The sequence below is a fragment of the Pinus tabuliformis genome, chromosome 7 (assembly GCF_031772625.1).
Source record: "Pinus tabuliformis cultivar Carrire ecotype Pingquan chromosome 7, CPIR1, whole genome shotgun sequence".
Classification (NCBI taxonomy): Eukaryota; Viridiplantae; Streptophyta; class Pinopsida; order Pinales; family Pinaceae; genus Pinus; species Pinus tabuliformis.
The window spans coordinates 685,050,721-685,061,404 of NC_142293.1; positions in this window are offsets into that span (position 1 = coordinate 685,050,721).

Genomic DNA, 10,684 nt, shown 5'->3' on the forward strand with positions numbered 1-10,684 from the left:
TGGTGGTAAGAGGGTGAAATGGATATTAGATCTTGTGCACAGCGATGTGTGTCTAGTCAATTTAATGTCTTAAATTTCTCTACATAAATTATCAATCCGGGTATCGTAAACTGATGAAGTGTTGTGCACCATATGTGCTTAGTTAACCTTTCTCTTAATTCGTTGTTTTATAGTTCATGTTGTTTTTGGGGTTTTGTTCTTGTTGGTTTTCTAAAGTGTTTAATGCAAATGGAAATCCTATTCTAAGGTCTTAAGAATACTTTTAAAGGACAAGTATGGATAAAGATTTCAAGACAAGGCCTATGTCCCTAATGGTAACTTCCAAAACTTAGCACTTCAAAAGAACTTAAAACATGTTATTGATGGAATTAGTATTTAAACAAAAGTGTAAATATACAGCTAATTCAATCAAAATAAAATGCAATAACCAAACAATGAGCTAATGAATATGAGACCCAGTATCCTTGCTGCTTCAGCAAAAGGACAAGATGATTCTATCATGTCATTAGTTCAATCAAAATAAAATGCAATAACCAAACAATGAGCTAGTGACTATGAGACCTAGTATCCTTGCTGCTTCAGCAAAAGGACAAGATGATTCTATCATGTCATTAGTCATTAAAAGGCTATGTGCATCACTAATCTACAATCAACTTGAAAGCAATTTATGTACAGCTAATATAGATAAGAATAACAAAATTAAATGCAAAATTAAATGAAAACTATACAAGGCTTTAGTGTGCAGGGGCCCTCTGCCACTTGCATGAATTAAAATTGCATGAATGAAAAATCTAATCTATCAAACTTGAAAGCAATCAAATAACATAATGAAATCAAATCAATATTTACAAAATGAAATCTACTCTACCTTACATTCTAATATGCTCCATGACATCTACTTCACATCTCCTTCCATGTTGAGAACATCAAAGCTTTATTCAAATTCTTCAAAAGTACAAAGTACAACAAAGTTCTCCAAAGCTTTCAAAAGCCATCAAGGAAGAACTACAAACTTAAGAACTAGGGACTAGCAAGCTTAAGCTAAATAGACTAACAAATGAAGGAGAGAGATCTCCTATTTATACAAAAAGATGAGAGCCATCTCATTAATGAGAGTCCATGAATCTCTCCCTCTACCTCTAGAGTCCTAATCAAAGTAGGAACTGATAAGACACATGTCTTCTTAGAGTTACAATACAATTAGGAGATGTGACACATATCCTCATGATCCCATGATTCTTTCCAACCAAATTCGAATTTAGCCTTAGAGTGCCACATAAGGGTCTTCTAGAAGTCTCCTTTCAACCTACACATGTCAACAACCTCAACCCATTTGTTAGGTATAAGCATATGCACATTATTTTCTAATTTTTAACCACAAATTCACTTAAAAGGCTTAGAATTAATAAAGATTGGAAAAACATACATGTGGCCCAATGATAATGAAAGTGGGATGAATGTGTTAACATAGTAGTGAAATGGAGGTGAAATGGAGGTGATATAATGGACATAATAGTGAAAGTGTAATGGAAATGAATGACATTTTCAAGACTCAACAATGTGTTTGGACCTATGAAGGTTCCATCACTGGGTAAGTCTATGTACTATGTATCATTTATAGATGACTTCTCAAGGAATACATGGATATATTTCCTTAAGAAGAAATCTAAAGTCTTTGACAGGTTTAAAGAATTTAAGGCTCTGGTGGAAAACCAGATAGACAAGAAGATAAAGGCACTGAGGACAGATAACAGTGGAGAGTTTTGCAGTAAGGAATTTGAAGAATTTTGTAAGAAGTGTGGTATAGAATGATAGAAGACTACTCCATATACACGTCAGCCAAATGGAGTTGTAGAAAGAATGAACAAAACGTTGATGGAAAGGGCAAGAAGCATGCTCAGTCTTGTCGGGTTAGGACAAGAATTTTGGGAAGAGGCGGTGAAGACAGCATGTTACTTGGTTAATAGATCACCTTCATCAAAGTTGGAGGATAAGACTCCACAAGAGGTATGGACTCGTAAGAAACCCTCTCTTTCACATTTGAGGGTATTTGGATGTGATGCATATGTACATGTTCCAAAGGAGAAACGGACCAAGCTGGATAGTAAATCTGAAAAGTGCATCTTTATCGGGTATAAGGATGGTTTAAAGGGTTATAAGCTTTGGAACCCAGTAATAAGGAAGGTTATGTACAATAGAGATGTGGTGTTCAGAGAGGTGAAAGATGTTATTAAACATGAAGTCCAACCAAAGGAACCTAAGAAGACAGAGTTTGAGCTAAAGGAGGAAGAATCAGAAGATGAAGAGCCACAAACTTCGGGTGTGAGAAGATCAGTTCGAGAAAGAAGGTAGCTAGAAAGGTATAGTCCATCTACTTTCTATTCAAATTTTGCTTTATCTATTACTGATGATGATCCCAGAGCTGTGAAGGAAGCAGTAGATTCAGAGGATGGAAAACTCTAGAAAGAGGGCATGGTTGATGAAATGGCATCTTTGCACAAAAGTGAGGCTTGGGATCTGGTGGAGTTGTCGGCTAGAAGGGAACCCATTGGCAGCAAATGGGTGTTCAAGAAGAAGACAAATGTAGAAGGAAAGGTGGAGAAATACAAAGCTTGGTTTGTAGCAAAAGGTTATTCCCAGGTGCCGGGAATTGATTTTGTTGATATTTTTTCTCCTATTGCCAAGGTAACTTCTATTAGATTACTTTTATCTGTTGTTGCTGCTTTTGATTTTGAGGTAGAAAAAATGGATGTGAAGACAACATTTCTTCACAGGGTTCTGGAAGAGGAGATCTACATGAAGCAACCTGAAGGCTTTGCTGTGAAGGGTAAAAAAGAACTGGTATGCAAGTTAAAGAAGTCTCTGCATGGGTTAAAACAGTCACCAAAGATGTGGTATTAGAAATTTGATACACTTATACGGGGACTTGGCTTCACCAGAAGCAAAGAAGATCACTGTGTGTATTTTAAATTAATTGGTGACCGTGTTATTTATCTAGTCTTGTATGTGGATGATATGTTGCTGGTTGGAAATGCCAACGAAATTATCTAGGATTTGAAGACCCATTTGTCCTCCAAATTCGACATGAAAGATCTTAGTGCTACAAACTATATTTTGGGCATGGAAATTAAAAGAGATTGGAAAAAGAGGAAGCTTTGGTTAAACCAGAGGAAGTATGTTGAGACAATATTGCAGAATTTTAATATGCAGGATAGTAAACCGGTGAAGGTTCCTATTCCTGTAGGTGTAAAGTTATCTGTTGAACAGTGTCCCAAGACATAAGAAGAGGAAGAGGACATGTCCTATGTTCCATATGCAAGTGTAGTCAGTAGCCTGATGTATCTGATGGTCTATACTAGACCAGACATTGCAAATGTAGTGGGAGTATTGAGCAGGTTTATGTCAAAACTAGGGAAGGAGCACTGGATAGCAATGAAGCGGGTTTTCAGGTATTTGCCTGGCACTAGTGATTATGGTTTGTGCTACCAAGGAAGTCTAGGATTGAACAGATTGTTGGATATTCGTGTCTTTGTTGATGTAGACTAGGCTGGAGATCTAGATCAGAGAAGATCTACAAGTGGTTATGTGTTTAACCTATTTGGAGGGGCCATCAGTTAGATGAGTAAGAAACAATCTGTAGTGGCACTATCAACTACAGAGGCAGAATACATGGAAGCCACTCATGCAAGAAAGGAAGTAGTTTGGTTCCAGAGATTGTGTTCAAGTATGGGGTTAGTACAGGGAGCTATAAGGATAGACTGTGACAGCCAAAGTGCAATTTTCTTGGCAAGAAACTCCGCATATCATCCAAAGACAAAGCACATTGATGTTCAGTATCACTTTGTGAGGGATATGATAGAAGACAAAAAGGTGTTGCTGATAAAGGTGGACACTTTGAAGAATACTGCAGATGCATTCACAAAATTTGTGAGCTCTGAGAAGTTCTCTTGGTGTAGGGAAACAATGGGCGTTGCAGGGTTGGATAAATGACTAAGCTCTCTTTTGGCCCCCTATGGAAAGAAAAAAACAAGTGGGAGAAACATCGCAGTGAAAGAACTTTTGATGTAGGTGAATGGTTATTTTTACAGCTACAACCATACAAACAAATTTCTATTAATAAAGATAAGAAGGATAATAAATTATCACCCAAGTACTATGGTCCTTACAAGGTGTTGCAAAATATTGGCACTATGGCATACAAATTGGAGCTACCTGCATCTTCCCGAATACACCCAGTTTTCCATGTTTCATGCTTAAATTCGGTTATCAGTGACAAACTCAAAATTCAAACAATACTTCTAGAAATTGATGAAGATGGAAAAATCATAAGGGATCTTGAAGCAGTAATGGAAACAAGAACCTGACAACTATGGAATCGATCAATTTGAAAGTATCTCATTAATTAGAGGAACTTACCTATTGAAGATTCTGAATAGGAGGATGAGAATTTTATACGGAAGCATCCAAAACTACTCAAGCATTGAGGACAACACTTTTTTAAAGGAGAGGAGCATGTTAGGCCCCTATAATACTAGTGTATCCCCCTTATTGTTATTTTTAGTGTAGCGCCATATTGTTATTTTCGTGCCCATGTATCCCCCATAACGTTATTGTTGTGCCCCATAGAAGCCCACTATTTTTATTGTTGTGCCTTTACATTATTATTGTTATGTAGGATTTTTTTATATTATGACCCCTTAGACTCCTATATATATAAATGAAGTATTGTCATTTTTATCATCCAAGAATTTGTCATTTATGTGATGTAAAGGAGGTTGTCCCCTTGAAGAGGATAATTTTTAAGTCGTTGATCTATCTTTATTGTTGTTTTGTGATCTAGTAAGTTCATAATAGACTTTAAAGGATAACATCCAACATGAGGTTTGCCTTTGGGAACCTAATGTATTGGAGAAGGCATTCAAGGTGTCAAGAAAATTTGAAAGAAAAATTATGGAAACAAGGAATTATACCACTCACAACTATAAATATGGAAGTGTTTCTACTCCTAGCCTTCCACAACCTACAATTTTGACATCACAACAACTAGAGGAAAAGAGAGAAAAAGGGATTTGTTATAGTTGTGATAAAAAATAGACTAAGGGTCATACGTGTGTTGAGAAGAAACTATTTTTCATAGATTGTGAAGAGGAAGAAAAGGAAATAGAAACATGAAATAAGAGGATCTACACTAGGAACCATCCACAGAGAAAGAAGAACTAATCTGACCATATCTTGTAATGAATTGGCAAGAATTACCACTCAAACTCTCAATATAGAAGGATTTATCAACAATAAAAAGGTAATAGTATTGATCGATTCTGGTAGTACCCACAATTTTATTCATTGTAAGATAGCCAAGGAATTGAATTTCTTTTTATATCCAGCACCAAAGTGTCAAGTGATGGATGCAAATGGAGGAACTATAAATTTCTCAAGGAAGTTTCGTAATATCAATCTAACCATGCGGGAATATGTATTGAATATTCCAATGCTTTCCATTACCATTGGTGGTGTTGATGTTGTATTAGGAGTCCAATGGTTACAATCTTTTGGGATGAAAAATTTTAATTTTAAAGAAATATTGAAATTTTCATGGGAAGGAAGGGAAATTTAATTAATGGGAATCACAGGGAAACCGGGGAAGATAATAAGCTATAATGGCATGAGAAATATTTCGATGAAAGAACAACATGGCATAATTGCACAATTATTCTCACTAGATGTTCAAACATCAAAATCATCTGTTTCTCTGAATCTCCAAAGAATATTGGACAATAATTCTAAAGTATTTGAGACTTTGAAAGGTGTTGCACCTATTCGTGATCATGATCATGATATTCACTTGATTCCAGGAAGTGTTACTGCAAACATCAGACCTCACAGATATCCCTATCCCAAAAAGAGTGAAATTGAACATATGGTTACAGAAATGCTAGAGGAAAGTATAATTCAACCTAGCCAATGTTCTAGTAGTATTGGTACACAAGATGGATGGATCATGGTGTATATTTCTAGATTATAGGGAGGTCAACAAGCTCACTATTAAAGATAGATTTTCCATTCTTATCATTCATATTTTTTTGGATGAATTATGTAAATACCCCTCCCGCATTTACCCATTTTCACCTTCCTATCAGGGTAAACATTAGAGGATTAGATACTATGAGATGACCTAACCTCCTAGGATCGATTAAGGAAGTGGGGTTGACCACGAAATACAAACTAACATGTCATAACATTCTACAGGGGCTATAGGTCACTTAGAGACTGAGTAACCACCTTAGGTGGACAAACCTAGGTTGGACACCCTTTTCTCTGACCTCGCTCCCTAACCTCTCCCATAGAAAACCCTCCATGTGGGTTGAAGCCTCCAACTGCATGCACAAGCCTGTATCCATGCAGATGCAACCCAAATTTATAAATTTCGAGAATTTTGTCTTAATATCTAAGCCTATATTTTAGTTCAACCTCCAAATCACTTCCCAAAACTTCCTATAACTTCTTAGAATCAATAATGGCATGAAAAAAATCTAGACATATGGGTTTGAAGGAAAAAATTGACCTAGACTTCCTAGAACATGATCAATGTTTCATCAAAAATATTGCAAACAAGCAGGCTACAAGTCATGAATGCATATATGATCATAAAAGTCTGAGATTCATTTGAGAATCATCGAGAAGGCCCAATTCTCTCTCCATATAGCTGCAACACCACTGATTAGTCCATACATTCATCATTCGTCAATAACTAAATAGTTCATGACAAGATCCATACAAGACACACATCATATGAAAAAAATATAACCAAACCAACATATAAACCATGGAAACTCAGCCATAATTTCACCGACACATTTCCAATAATTATACCTAAATCACAATAGAAGAATAACTCTTATTAAATTGAGAAAATAGCAATCAAGTTTAGGAATTCCATGTACCACCCAACCATAGATTGGGCTGAACCAAATCTCTCTTTCATCTAATCACCTTATGCCATATTCCAAGGATGAATGTAGGATCTCATGGAATAAATCAAACAAAACCAAACCAAATCTTCTATAAGCTAAATCACCTCAACCTCAACTAGTGATTCCACCTCAAGGTTAGACATCACTAACACCAACCAAATCAGTCTCTACCCAAGTTTTCTAGGATTCTAGGAACTAGTAACTCAACCCACAACCTTCCAAGGCTCCAGAGAATTTGTCCAACTCAACTCCAAGGCTAGTATCTCAGCCCACCAAGGGCACCAGAGCATTTTTCCAACCTAGGATCTAGGACTAGTAGTTGAACCCAAGTTTTTCTAGGGCTTCTAGAGTGTTTGTTCCAACCCACATCCATAAGTAATTACAAGCATGAATCAAAAAACAAATCAATGGAAAAACCCACAACACCATGGCTATCTCGAAAATGGAAAGGCTAGGTAAACCATTGCTAATCCAAGAAATCCTCCATCCCAAAGACAGATCATAACTAGATAATAATAGGCATAATATACCATGCATCCATAACCAATAAGGAAAATCACACATGCAACATGTTACCTGCAAATCAATCTAGTTGTAGTCATTGATCCACATGTTCCCTTGCAGTTTGCTACTTTTCTTTTCCTTCTTTCTCCAAATCCAATAAAAACTGGAGTCATCCAAGCATGCTCCAACAATGCTCCAAAATTTCTCTAAATGTGCAAGATTATGAGAAAGAGAGAATAGAGAGAGAGGTCCACCATAGAACTCTCAAAAGCTAACCAACCAAAAGTTTTGAAATGATCCTCAAAAGCCTTTTTATCATTGAGGCCTCTATTTTGTTCATTTTTGTCTATTTTTCCTTCAATTTTCCTCACATGTAATTATGTGATATTTCATCTCCCTTTTGTCCTATTTTCCATTATTTTCATAAATAAAATGCCAATTAATTCCATTTTACCTTTTCCAATTCCTTTTCCAATTTCCATATCAATTTATTAATTATCAGTGATCCCCAGCACCATGTTTTTCCCAACATTCAGATTAGAATATGTGTCTCATGATTTTGGTTATTAATTTTATTTATTTACATAGAAAATCAACCAGGGGCTATTACAAACCCCTCCCCCTTGAGGGAACACTTTCCTTGGTGTCAATGATACTTATAAACCAATAAACACATGCTTCCTATGGAGATTTATAACATGGCTCAATGCATCATTTACACATTTCCATTTGCTAAAAACACAACCAACATATTATGAGCACCATATTTCTTATTGGAGATTTATAAAATAACTCAAAATGGTATTTAAAACATACATATGCATATATATATATATATATAACCAAAACATAATATCAAAACATATATCAAAGCATATCTACTCAACTAGAAAATAAAGAAGGATACATAGCCCGCATCTGATCATCCATCTCCCATGTAGCTTCATCAGGCTCAAAGTGCTTCCAGTACACCTTAACTTGCTTGATTTCTCGATTCCAGAGCATGAGCATCTTTCGCTACAAAATGCACTAAGGTTCCAGCTGGAATTCTCCTTCTGTCTCCACCTACAATACAAACCAGTTAATCACATGATCAAGGTCTTTCACATACTTCTTAGGCAATGACACATGGTAAACATCATGGACTTTCACTGTCAGAGGTAGTGCAAGTTAGTATGCTAATAGTCAATCCTATAAAGGATCTCAAAAGGCCCACAATACGGAGGTGTCAGCTTGGCACATAACTCAATCCTCAAGGATCTCTTCTTGGGCTTGATGTGCAAGTACATATGTTCCCTAACTTGAAATTCCTTAAATACCCTATTCTGATCTACATAGCTCTTCTTCCTGTCATGTGCTACCTTTAAATTCTTCTTGATTACCTTCATTTCCTATTCCACCTTTGTCAACATATTTGGTCCAATCAATACCCTTTTCACTAGATTACTCCAACTAATAAGAGTACTACAACTTCTCCCGTAAAGTGCCTCAAATAGATTCATCTTAAAATATTATCGATACCCATTATTGTACATAAACTCCACTAGTGGAAGATAATATTCCCACTTTCATTACTAATGCATAACATACATTCTCAACATGTCCCCGAGAATATTGTCGACCCTCTTTGTCTATCCATCTATCAACATTTGATAAGTTATATTGAAGGACAACTCTCTTCCCAAACCTACAAATAACTCTTTTGCAAAACCTCTAAGTGAACATTGCATCTCTATCTGACACAATACTTCTAGGAATACCATGTAACCTCAGTATCTCCTTGATGAAGACCCGTGCTACCTCACTAGTTAAATTAGTAAACTTTAGTGGAATGACGTGTGCTTCCTTTGTCAACTTTTCAACCACAACCATAATAGAATCATGTTGTCTATATTCCCTTGGAAAACCTATAATGAAGTCCATGGAAATGACCTCCCATTTCCACTCTGGAATCAGAATCGACTACAGTAAACCACCTCGATTCTTACACTCTTATTTTACCTATTGACAATCTGAACATCTCGCAACAAACTCTTCCACCTATTTCTTCAAATTCAACCAATGGTAAAAGTTCTTAACTGCTATCAATGTCTTCTAATATCCTAGGTGACCTAAATATGGCTTAACATGAAATTATCTCAAGATTATATTCTTGAGGTCATTGTTGTCTGATACATATATCATGTCCCTAAATATGACCAAACCATCTTCCTTGAGATGATAATCTATATCCTATTTACCCATACCCTTCTGTTGTAACCTATGTTTAAGTTGTTGGTACATGTGATCATGTTGTCCTTCCTATAAGATTCGGTCCTGTAAATCTCTCCTATATGAACTCATAGATGCAATGTGATTTACCTGCACTCTTCTGCTAAGAGCATCTAAAACCCTGTTCGCTTTTCCCTTAATGTACTTGATCTCAAATTCAAACTCATTGGTAGTATCTAACCACCTAGCTTGCCTGACATTTAGATTCAGTTGGTCAAACAAGTACCTCAACCCACTGTGATCACTCATCAGAATGAATCTCCTTCCAAGAAGATAGTGTCTCCACATATTCAATGCATGAATGATCGTGTCCAAATTAAGATCATGTGTAACATAATTATGCTCATGCTCATTTAGTTTCCTTGACTCACAACACACTACCTATCCTTCCTGCATCAAAACTCCACCAGGTACTCTCTTGTAAACATATGTACATGCCACAAAATCTTTATCTAGATATGTAATCTTTAGAACTGGAGCATTTTAAGCAAATGTTTCAACTATTTAAAACTAGTTGCACATTCATGTATATATTCAAATTTATTTCCTTTTCTCTACAAAGATGCAATAAGATAGGAAATCAGTGAGAATTTCCTGATGAACTGCTTGTAGTAGCCTTCTAGTCCCATGGATGATTTGACCCCATCCACATTCCTAGGAGCTTCCCATTCCACCATAGATCTGATATTTTCTAGATCCATTGCAATTCCATCGTTAGAAACCACATTCCCCAAATAATTAAACTTTGTCTGAAAGAAGATGCTTTTACTAAGGTTGGAATACAACTGATGCTCTCTTAGAAATATCAATACTATTACTAAGTGTTCTACATTCTCTTCCTCATTCTTAGAATATATCAATATGTCATTAATGAATACAATCATAAAACTTTCCAGATAAGGATGCAACACACTATTCATAAAATACATTGAAGTAGC